Source organism: Trachemys scripta, chromosome 15 (assembly GCF_013100865.1).
Source record: "Trachemys scripta elegans isolate TJP31775 chromosome 15, CAS_Tse_1.0, whole genome shotgun sequence".
NCBI classification, from domain to species: domain Eukaryota; kingdom Metazoa; phylum Chordata; order Testudines; family Emydidae; genus Trachemys; species Trachemys scripta.
In genome coordinates, this window is record NC_048312.1 from 28,683,344 (window position 1) to 28,695,254 (window position 11,911).

At 50.3% G+C, this 11,911-nt stretch overlaps 1 pseudogene; it reads right to left on the reverse strand.

Moving 5' to 3' along the window:
• Positions 1-1,223: 1,223 nt before the first annotated feature.
• Positions 1,224-9,473, reverse strand: LOC117888244 (annotated as a pseudogene).
• Positions 9,474-11,911: the final 2,438 nt, after the last annotated feature.

Consider the following 11,911-nt stretch of genomic DNA (forward strand, 5'->3'; position numbering starts at 1 on the left):
TTCCTTAAAATCACTTGCTTATCTCCCAAAATGACAACTCCATCAGCCCAGACAATTCCAAGTATTGTCTCAGGGCTCTGAATTCCCCAGGCCTATACTTACTCCTTTCCTTACCCCTGCCACTCTGCCCCTCAGGGTGCCCAACCTCTTTATCTGTTGCCTGCCTGCTTGTCTGGGCCCGATCCTGCTTTCCTTGCTGTTGCCACACTGGCAGTATTTTAGAAAAGAATTGTTGTCCCATTTCCAGGAGTGGCACCACGGTTTTTGCCGCCCTAGGCAGCAGCACTCCTTCTCAGAGCATTCGGCGGCGGGGGTCCTTCCACTCCACGTCTTCGGGGAGCTTCGGCAGTGGGTCCCGGAGCAAGAGAAGGACCCGCTGCCGAAGAGCCCTGAAGACGCGGAGCGGAAGAACCCCCGCCGCCGAATTGCCGCCAAGGATGGCAAAATGCCGCCCCCCAAATCCTGATGCCCTAGCGACTGCCTAGAGGAAGTGCCGGCCCTGCCCATTTCTAATTTTGATGATGTTCGTCCATCCATGAAGACCTCAACAACTCATTCTTTCGATGACCGGGCTCTGTGCTTCCAAAGATGACTGATCAGTCCGATTCGGGCGTGGAACGTCCTGTCACACGTCAGGCAGACATGTAATGGCACTGTCGATGATGTATGAGCAGCTCTGGACTTGCGCTGCTCACGCTTTTTTTCAGCCTCAGCAATACGCCTCGCCTCAAAGGTATTACTGCCTGTGTGAATGAGGCTGGGCCATGCTGGATGGTTCAGTGCTAAGGTTTCCCATGTGGTGGTGTTGATCTCGAAGGACTTCTGTGGGGATGTATCATCCCTACACCAACCTAATGGAAAGTTCCATGAGGAGGTAAGGGTCACGATGGGACACTTGCCAGGCAACGGTTCATGGCCTTATGTAAGGCCCCCTGGTGGTCTAGGGATTATATAAGATGAGGTAAACAAGGTAATAAATCATGGCCTTATGTAAGGAACGGTTGAACCAATCGGCGTGGGGCTATACATGTGATAAACACATGATTCTCCTTCTTGTCCAATCCGTAGATGTGTGATTATAGCCTAATTGGGTTATGTAATGTTGAGAAAAACTATAAAAGAAAGCTTGTAATAAACAGAATTCGGATTCAGCTTGCAACCACATTGGTCGTGTGCTTTATCCGCTCCGCATGGGACCCCACAGACTTCAAAGAGGTCTTCAGCATGTCCTTGAACCTCTTCTTTTGTCCTCCATGGGAGCGCTTTCCCTGAGTAGTTCTCCGTAGAAGAGCTGTTTAGGAATGCGTTCGTCTGACATTCTCATGACATGTCCGGCCCACCTGGTCTGGGCTCTCATCAGCAATGTGTGAACTGATGGCAGACTGGCTCTAGTAAGGACATCAGTATCAGGCACTTTGTCCTGCCATCTGATTTTTAGAAGCTTTCGCAGACAGGAAATGTGGAAGTGATTGAGCCTTCGTGCATGACTCGGATAGACAGTCCACATCTCGCAGGCGTACAGCAGAGTTGGAAGCACCACTGCTCGGTAGACCTTCAGCTTCGGTGGTAGGCTGATCCCTCGACGTTCCTAAACGCTGGAGCGCAATCGGCCAAATGCAGAGCTGGCTTTAGTAATTCTGCAGTTTACTTCATCATCGATTGACACTGCTCGGGAAAGGGTACTGCCCAGGTACGTGAAGTGGTCCACTGTCTGAAGTCTCTGTCCATTTACATTGATGGACGGTTCTGAGTACAAAGCGTGGGGAGCTGGCTGGTGCATGACCTCAGTCTTCGGGTATGTCTACACTACGAGAGTAGTTCGATTTTACTTCAAGCGAATTTGTGGAACCGATATTACAAAGTCGAATGTGTGTATCCACCCTAAGGACAGTAATTCGACTTTGTGAGTCCACACTAACGGGGCAAGCGTCGATATTGGAAGCGGTGCACTGTGGGCAGCTATCCCACAGTTCCCGCAGTCCCCGCTGCCCATTGGAATTCTGGGTCGAGCCCCCAATGTCTGCTGGGGCAAAAAATGTGTCGAGGGTGGTTTTCGGTAACTGTCGTCATTCAACCCTCACTCCCGCCCTCCCTCTGTGAAAGCGCTGGCGGGCAATCAGTTCGCGCACTTTTCTGATGATTGACAGCGCGGACGCCACAGCACTGTGAGCATGGAGCCCGCTGCAATCATCGCTGCAGTTATGGCCATTGTCAACACCTCGCACCTTATCATCCACCTTTTTCAGAAGCAGATGCTGAGAAATCGGGCGAGGAGCCTATGGCAGCGCGGTGAGGACATTAAGTCTGAGAGGGGCACAGACCTCTCACAAAGCACGGGACCCCGCGCTGTGAACATCATGGTGGCAATGGGTCATTTTGATGCTGTGGAACGGCGATTCTGGGCCCGGGAAACATGCATGGACTGGTGGGACCGCATAGTGCTGCAGGTCTGGGATGAATCACAGTGGCTGCGAAACTTTCAGATGCGTTAGGGAACTTTCCTGGAACTTTGTGAGTTGCTGTCCCCTGCCCTGAAGTGCAAGGACACCCGGATGCGAGCAGCCCTGACTGTCCAGAAGCGAGTGGCCATAGCCCTCCGGAAGCTACCGGTCAACGCCAGACAGCTACCGGTCAATCGCGAACCAATTTGGAGTGGGCAAATCTACCATGTGGGTTGCTGTGATGCAAGTAGCCAATGCAATCGTTGAGTTACTGCTCTCAAAGGTAGTGACCCTGGGAAACATGCAGGTGATCATAGATGGCTTCGCTGTGATGGGATTCCCAAACTGCGGTGGGGCTATAGATGGAACTCACATCCCTATCCTGGGACCGGACCACCAGGCCAGCCAGTACTTTAACCGAAAGGGCTACTTTTCAATGGTGCTGCAAGCACTGGTGGACCAGAGGGGACGTTTTACCAACATCAACGTTGGATGGCTGGGCAAGGTTCATGACGCTCGTGTTTTCAGGAACTCTGGTCTGTTTAGACGGCTGCAGCAAGGTATTTACTTCCCGGACCACAAAATAACTGTTGGGGATGTGGAGATGTCTATAGTGATCCTCGGGGACCCAGCCTACCCGCTAATACCCTGGCTCATGAAGCCCTATACAGGCGCCCTGGACAGTGAAAAAGAACTCTTCAACTACCGGCTGAGCAAGTGCAGAATGGTGGTGGAGTGTGCTTTTGGACATCTCAAGGGGAGATGGAGAAGCTTACTGACTTGCTCTGATCTCAGCGAAACCAATATCCCCATTGTTATTGCAGCTTGCTGTGTGCTCCACAATCTCTGTGAGAGCAAGGGGGAGACCTTTATGGCGGGGTGGGAGGTTGAGGCAAATCGCCTGGCTGCTGATTATGCCCAGCCAGACAGCCGGGCGATTAGAAGAGCCCAGCGGGACGTGCTGTGCATCCGGGAAGCTTTGAAAGCTAGGTTCCAGAGTGAGCAGGGTAACCTGTGATTATTAAGTATCAGGGGGTAGCCGTGTTAGTCTGTATCTACAAAAACAACAAGGAGTCTGGTGGCACCTTAAAGACTAACAGATTTATTTGGGCATAAGCTTTCGTGAGTAAAAACCTCACTTCTTCGGATGCATAGAGTGAAAGTGGGAGGACAGGTAGCGGCAGGAAGACCAGCAGGCGACTCAAACGCTCCTTGGAATAATGAGGGAGCAAACGGACATGATCCGGCGCCTTGTAGATGTTCTGCAGGACCGGAGGCAGGAGGACAGAGCCCCGCTGCATTCTCTAACCGCCCTCCCCCGCCACAAAGTCCCATACCCCCTCACCCAAAGTCCCAAGAAGGAGGGCGGCAGGGGCTGTGAAAACAGTCACTCCACCCCTGCATCTGTAACTTTCACTCTATGCATCCGAAGAAGTGAGGTTTTTACTCACGAAAGCTTATGCCCAAATAAATCTGTTAGTCTTTAAGGTGCCACCAGACTCCTTGTTGTTTCTGTGACTATTAAGTTTGTTTAAACAGAAGCTGAACCTGCCCCCGTTTCTTTACCCAGTTAATGTTGACTATCCTCTCCAGTTACATACCCCCTTCACCCCATTGCCCCCCTTCCAACACACCTTTAAAAATAAAATAAATGAAACTTTGTTCATTAACACCGTTTTCTTTATTAAGGATTTCCTGGTAAAGTGTTGAAACTGGGATGCAGACTGTGGTGGGGAGCGGGCGTAGTGATGGAAAGGACGCTTCTAAACTCGAGCAATGACAGGCTCCTGCTCCTAGAGCGGTCCGCAGTGGTGGACTGGTTGTTTCAATGGAGCCTGCCACCCCTCCTGTTCGGGACTCTGTGTGTGGGGGCTATGTGACTTTGTGGCAGGGGAGGACGGTTACAGATCCCCTGCTGCGTGGCTCTGTCATCCAGGCTAAGGACCACTGCATAAAATCTGTAACCGCCCTTCCCCACCACAAACTCACATAGCCCCCCACACACAGAACATGAAAACCACCTCCCAGACTGACCAGGGTGCCTAGTGACTGCAATGTGTGTGTGACCTTGTGCTGAACCTGCCCCCGTGTCTGTACCCTGGTAAAGGTGACTGTCCTCTCCAATTACCAACTCCCTTCCCCACCTTCAAACACACTGTCCTCTAAAAGAACATGACCGAAACAGTAATTAACAGAACCGTATTTTTTATTAACAACTACACAGTTAGGGGATGACACTGGGACGGGGGCTTGGGTGAGGTGCTTTGGGAGTGAAGGAAAGGACTTATCAAATCTTTGGGAATGAGAGCCTTCTGTTACTTGAGCAGTCTGCAGGGGTGGAGTGACTGTTTTCACGGCCCCTGCCGCCCTCCTTCTTGGGACTTTGGGTGAGGGGGGGATGGGACTTTGTGGCGGGGGAGGGCGGTTAGAGAATGCAGCGGGGCTCTGTCCTCCTGCCTCCGGTCCTGCAGAACATCTACAAGGCGCCGGATCATGTCCGTTTGCTCCCTCATTATTCCAAGGAGCGTTTGAGTCGCCTGCTGGTCTTCCTGCCACTACCTGTCCTCCCATTCGCTGTGTGATCGCTGGTATTGCGACATGTTCTCCCTCCACTGGGTCTGCTGTGCCGCCTCGGCTCGGGAGCAGCCCATAAGTTCTGAGAACATCTCATCCCGTGTCCTTTTCTTTCGTCGCCTGATCTGCGGCAGCCTCTGGGAGGGGGATGCCGGGGTAGCTTGGGAGACACTCGCAGCTGTGGGATGGGAAAAAGGGAGTGAATTCCTCACAAAGATACAGTTTTGCGAACAATGAATATAGTCTTTCTCTGTGAACAAGACCATGCACAGCACCTATCACATGCGCACTCAGTACAAGGACGAATTTTCAGCCTTCCCATTGAGTTCTTGAGGTCTTGCTGTACAGATCACACAAGCGGGACTGGACAATGGAATTCGGCTAGCAGATGGACATGGTAAGCCGTAGACTTTTGGCTGCTTAAAGCTTAATTTATAGCAGTGCCCTCCTTTCACGTTCCAAGCAATGCTCCTAGGGTTGGCCAGCTCCTGCTGCCGGCAATCCAGCCAGCATGAACTCTGCCCCTGTCTCACCCCCCTCACGGCTGTCCCCGGGAAAGATCACTGTATGCTGCCCCTGTCACGTCTTCACCGCGTGGCTGTAAACGACCTGTTACAGTTATGTAAAGGAACAGGCAATCAGTCCCAATACTAACATTCCCCTAATTCAAAGCAGGTCACCATGAGTGATATCACTCTGAAGAGGATTTCGGAGACAGAGAAAGAGCGCATGCTGCGTGAATGCCAGCAAGCACCAGGGCTGTATGCTGCCATGCTGTGCGAGGCAATGATCCCGGAGTACTTGCTGCTAGCCTGGCGCGGAAAAGTTTCCTACCGTGGAGGACGCAATAAGGCCGCTCTCCCCAGGAACCTGATGCAAAGGCTTTCACAATACCTCCAGGAGACCTTTGTGGAGATGTCCCAGGAGGATTTCTGCTCTATCCCCGGACATATTGACAGAATTTAAAGCGCCTAGGGCAAACTAATCATGAAAAACCGGACATATTGACAAACTTTTCCAGTAGCTGCACTGGCAAGGACTAGAAACTAAAGCACCTAAGGCAAACTAATCATGAAAAACCCATTGTTAAGATACCATTCCTATTCTGTTCAAAATAAATGTTTAAAAACACTTACCTACTGATCCTTCCCCTGATTCACGGTCCGAGTTACCACCTTGGGAGGGTTGGTAGGGGATCTCCGTGAGGGTGATGAAGAGATCCTGGCTGTCGGGGAAATCAGCGTTGAAAGCGCTGTCGACTGCCTCGTCCTCATCTCCTTCCTCATATTCCCCGTCCGCGAACATCTCCGAGGAAGCGGCCGTCAACAATACCCCATCATCAGAGTCCAAGGACAGTGGTGGAGTAGTGGTGGCGGCCGCACCTAGAATGGAATGCAGTGCCTCATAGAAACGGCATGTCTGGGGCTGGGATCCGGAGCGTCCGTTTGACTCTTGGTCTTCTGGTACCCTTGTCTCAGCTCCTTGATTTTCACACGGCACTGCGTTGCATCCCGGCTGTATCCTCTCTCTGTCATGGCTTTGGAGATCTTCTCGTAGATCTTCACATTCCGTTTTTTTGATCGCAGCTCCGAAAGCACGGACTCATCACCCCACACAGCGATCAGATCCAAGACTTCCCGATCAGTCCATGCTAGGGCCCTCTTTCTATTCAGCGATTGCATGGTCACCGTTGCTGGAGAGCTCTGCATTGTTGCCAGTGCTGCTGAGCTCGCCATGATGTCCAAACAGGAAATGAGATTCAAACAGGCCAGACAGGAAAAGGAATTCAAATTTTCCCAGGGCTTTTCCTGTGTGGCTGGCAGAGCATCTGAGCTCGGACTGCTGTCCAGAGCGTCAACAGAGTGGTGCACTGTGGGATAGCTCCCGGAGCTATTAGCCTTGAATTCCGTCCACACTAACCCTAATTCAACAGGGCCATGTCGAATTTAGCGCTACTTCCCTCATCGGGGAGGAGTACAGAAATCGATTTAAAGAGACCTCTATGTCAAAATAAATAGCTTTGTTGTGTGGACGGTACAGGGTTAATTCGAGTTAACGCTGCTAAATTCTACATAACCTCCTAGTATAGACCAGGCCTTCTTGATGTTAATGGTGAGACCGAAATTGTTGCATGCAGTTGAAAACTTGTCCATACTGGCTTGCATTTCTGGCTCTGTACTACCATTCAGAGCACAATCATCGGCAAAGAGAAAGTCTTGAAGTACAGTTTCCTTCACCTTGGTGATGGCACGCAGTCACCTCAGATTGAATAGTTTCCCGTCAGTTCTATACTTCAGGCCTACTCCTTCAGTGCAGTGTTGAAAGGCATCAGTCAAAGTGGCAGAGAATATCATGCTGAACAAAGTGGGTGCTAAAACACACCCTTGCTTGACACTGTTGGTGACTGGGAAGGCCTCAGATGTTTCACCATCATCCAGGACATGAGCCATCATACCGTGATGAAATTGACGTACAATTCGTATAAATCTGTCTGGACAGCCAAATTTCGACATGATCCTCCACAGGCCCTGGCGACTGACAGAGTCAAATGCTTTTGTGAGGTCCACAAAAGTTGTGTAGAGTTCACGATTCTGCTCTTGACATTTCTCCTGTAGCTGACGCACAGCGAAGATCATGTCAATAGTCCCACGTCCCTTGCGGAAGCCACACTGTGATTCAGGCAGTAAGCCCTTCTCCAGGTGCGTGATCAATCGGTTCAACAGAACCCGTGCAAGAACTTTCCCTGCTGTAGAAAGCAGCGAGATTCCAGTGATTGTCGCATACCTGGCGATTGCCCTTCCTCTTATAGAGGTGCAAGATGGATGCGTCTCTAAATTCTTGTGGAATGGTTCCCTGCTTCCAGAAGGATTGAAACAGCTCAGTGAGTTTCCGTAGCAGCACGGGTCCACCGACTTTGTACACCTCTGCTGGTATGGCATCTGACCCTGGGGCTTTGCCACTTGACAGCTGGTTGATAGCTTTCTTCACTTCGTCCTCTTCTGGTGAAGCATCCATGGAGTCATTGACTGCAACCTGGGGCATCTTGTCAATGGCCTCATCATTGATGACTGAGGGGCGATTGAGAATTGCTTCAAAGTGTTCAGCCCATCTCTGGAGAATCTGCGTCTTCTCTGTAAGGAGCACAGTACCATCAGAGTTCAGGAGGGGAAAGCTCCCAGAAGACTGTGGACCATAGAATGTGTTGAGGGCTTCATAAAACTGCTTATAGTCGTTCCTGTCCACATATGCCTGTATTTCATCTGCTTTGGCGCTCAGCCACAAGTCCCACATTTTGCGCAGTCAGTTCTGTACTGTTCTGTGAGCGCTGATAAAGGCGGTCTTCTTTGCCACTGAGGATGGATCGTTTTGATATGCACGATGCAGGCGGTGCTTCTCAGCAAGTAAGGCTTGGATTTCTGCATCATTTTCGTCAAACCAGTCTTGCCGCCTGCATGTGGAGGGCCCCAATACCTTCAATGCAGCTGTATGGACAGTGTTGCGGAATCACTCCCAGTCTTTCCCAGCATCATCCTCAATACGAAGATCAGCAAGCTCATTCTCTAGGTCTTCCGCTAGATTTTCAGTGATGCGGCTGTTCTTCAGCTTCGACACGTTGATCCTTTTGAGAGCCTTACAGCCTTGTGGTCATCTCTTCGGCATGATACGGAGCTTCATTTTGGATACTATGAGCCTATGATCCATCCAACAGTCAGTGCCACACATAGCTTTTGTAACCCTGACATCTTGTCTGTCCCTTCTCCTGATGATCACATAATCGATCAAATGCCAGTGCTTGGAACAGGGATGCATCCACAAAATCCTGTTACGGGTAGGAAGGCAGAAGACCGTATTGCTGATCAGAAGGTCATGTGCTGCACAAGTTTTCAGCAGTAACAGGCCATTGCTGTTACGCTTTCCCACTCCATTTTTCCCGATGACTCCATCCCAGGCTGCGGCATCGCATCCGACTCTTGCGTTAAAATCGCCAAGCAGAATCAGCTTGTCTGTGCGGTGCACTAACGATAGCAGAGTATCTAGTTCTTTGTAGAATTTATCCTTCACATCCTCTAGGTTGGTCATTGTAGGAACATATGCGCTGATCAAAGTAGCTTGTTTTCCTTTTTGAAGCGGAAGCTGCATTGTCATGAGCCGGTCATTCATAACCTTGGGGGAACTGGCAAGTTTCCGAACAAGATGATTCTTGATGGCGAAGCCAACTCCAGATTCGCAACGCTCATCAATGCTGCGGCCACTCCAGAAGAATGTATAGCCACCGCCTGACTCGGACAGCTGTGTTTCATTAGCAAGGCGAGTTTCGCTAAGGGCTGCAATGTCAATGTTGTAGCGTGCGAGCTCTCTAGCGACAAGTGCTGTTCTTCTCTCCGGTCTGTCTGCCGTGATGTTGTCCAGTAATGTGCGCATATTCCATGTGCCAATAGTGATCGGTGTCACTCTAAGTTTTGTTTTTGTTTTTATTCGACCGCTTTTGTGTGTATGCTGGCCAGGGTAAGGTGAAGCAGGCAATGTTTAGGGCACCTTTTCTAGCCCTCTCCTCATTCTATGGAGGTGAGCAGTGCAATCCTGAATAGGGCTGCTCAGTCGCTCAAGAAGATGCCGAGCTCCACTGCTGCTTCGGTCAGTGAGGAACGACCATTATGCCTGAGCCGCCTATGTGCAGGTCCGTGGCTACAGCTCCCAGTGTATCCACACCTGCTGCTTCGTCGCTCGCCCATCGCCACAGGACTTGATATGAGGTAATATGATATGATATGATGTGGAGACTTGCGCGTGAATTGGATTAAAGTGAGGGAGAGTTGCGCAACGTCAGCCTCACTCTCTCTTCCCAGTTCCTATCTGTATCCAGTGGCAGGACAGAAGTCGAGACGGCTGGAGATAGGGCAGGGCGCAGTGGATGACCAGGACGCCTACGTGTCTTGTTGTGCTCTTAAGCGTTCCACAACGCTTGCTGTCACCGCCTTCCTGACCATTGAACCAGGTTGAACCAGGTTGCCTCAGTCAGCCGGATCCAGCCTTTGCATGCAATGGGTAGACAGGCCCTAACTCACCGAGAGTCTCATACTCATTGGCTACCCTCACCTGGTTTAGCCCGCCAGTCGAGACGGTCTCCGGGGTGTGGCCACTGTCGCATGCTGACGGCTACTTGGAGCCACAGGTGAGAGCTGGGTGTTGTCAAGTGGGGACCAAAGTGGATGAGCTACTCCTCGGAGTACGACTGCTCCCCTATCAGAGGTACTACCCCTTCCTGACAACCCCATGACAATTTTGATAAGGATGCACTGATGGGCTTTCCCAATTCTTCTATTTCAGCTGTAGTATGGACATCGGCTAATGCTTGTTCAGTCCATGGACTATGACCAAACTTTTGCAAAATTTTATTAAAAGGAGTAGTTTCCTGTATGATTGGTAATTTTTTCTGCTCTTCTTGAGCGTTGTCCTTAGGGGATTCTTTTCACCTGAACATATTTTCTTTATGAATTTCTTTTACCCTTATAACTTTTCTGTGCCCACGCTTGTGCTGGGACTTACACAACACAAAGTCTATACCCACTAAAAACCGTGACAGAGCAGAAGGGGGGAGAACGCTAAGCCCCCCGCCTTTTGGGCTTGATCCTGCTACGACCGAGGGTACATTCACCTGTGTAATTTTTCCCCGGTGGTATGGTAGGAGCAGTGAGGACTTTAATCCTCTCACTTATGGCCCGGTATCTCTATGACTGGGGGTGTGCATACCTAGACAGTTTGTACAAATCGTTTACATATATATCTGTATAGTTTTCCCCGACAGATGGGTAGGAGCTCCGAGGGCTCTAATCCTCCCCCTATTGCCCAGAATCTCTATGATCGGGGGTGTGCACACCTGACTGATCGATCACTTGATACAGATGGGATACCTTTAGCAGTATTTTCAACAATCACGGTGCACGTCTTCCCCCTTTCGCAATTCTCCACCAAAAATGTGGTGCTTATAAAAAGCACATGGGATCTTTTTCAGAGGACAAGTCAATACGTCGCGTTTATTGGAGATACAACAATTAGCACATGTATTCAATCACACACACACTGTCCCGCCAGTCGATGTTATAGTTACCACGCCAGAGTCCGGATCAATCTAATGGCCAGCTAGGTTAATCACGAATAGAGAGGAGCCAGGTTCTGTCAGTCGCAACACGATGCTCCAGGGAAGTCTTGGCAGGACAAATCCAAAGTTTCATGGCAAGGCCCCCTGTTTATATAGTGATTTTCCTTCACAGCATCATAGACTATCAGGGTTGGAAGGGACCTCAGGAAGTCATCTAGTCCAACCCCCTGCTCAAAGCAGGACCAATCCCCAACTAAATCATCCCAGTCAGGGCTTCGTCAAGTCGGGCCTTAAAAACCTCTAAGGAAGGAGATTCCACCACCTCCCCAGGTAACCCATTCCAGTGCTTCACCACACTCCTAGTGAAAAAGTTTTTCCTAATATCCAACCTAAACCTCCCCCACTGCAACTTGAGACCATTACTCCTTGTTCTGTCATCTGGTACCACTGAGAATAGTCTAGATCCATCCTCTTTGGAACCCCCTTTCAGGTAGTTGAAAGCAGCTATCAAATCCCCCCTCATTCTTCTCTTCTGAAGACTAAACAATCCCAGTTCCCTCAGCCTCTCCTCATAACTCATGTGCTCCAGCCCCCTAATCATTTTTGTTGCCCTCTGCTGGACTCTTTCCAATTTTTCCACATCCTTCTTGTAGTGTGGGGCCCAAAACTGGACACAGTACTCCTGATGAGGCCTCACCAATGTCAAATAAAGGGGAATGATCACGTCCCTCGATCTGCTGGCAATGCCCCTGCTTATACAGCCCAAAATACCGTTAACCTTCTTGGCAACAAGGGC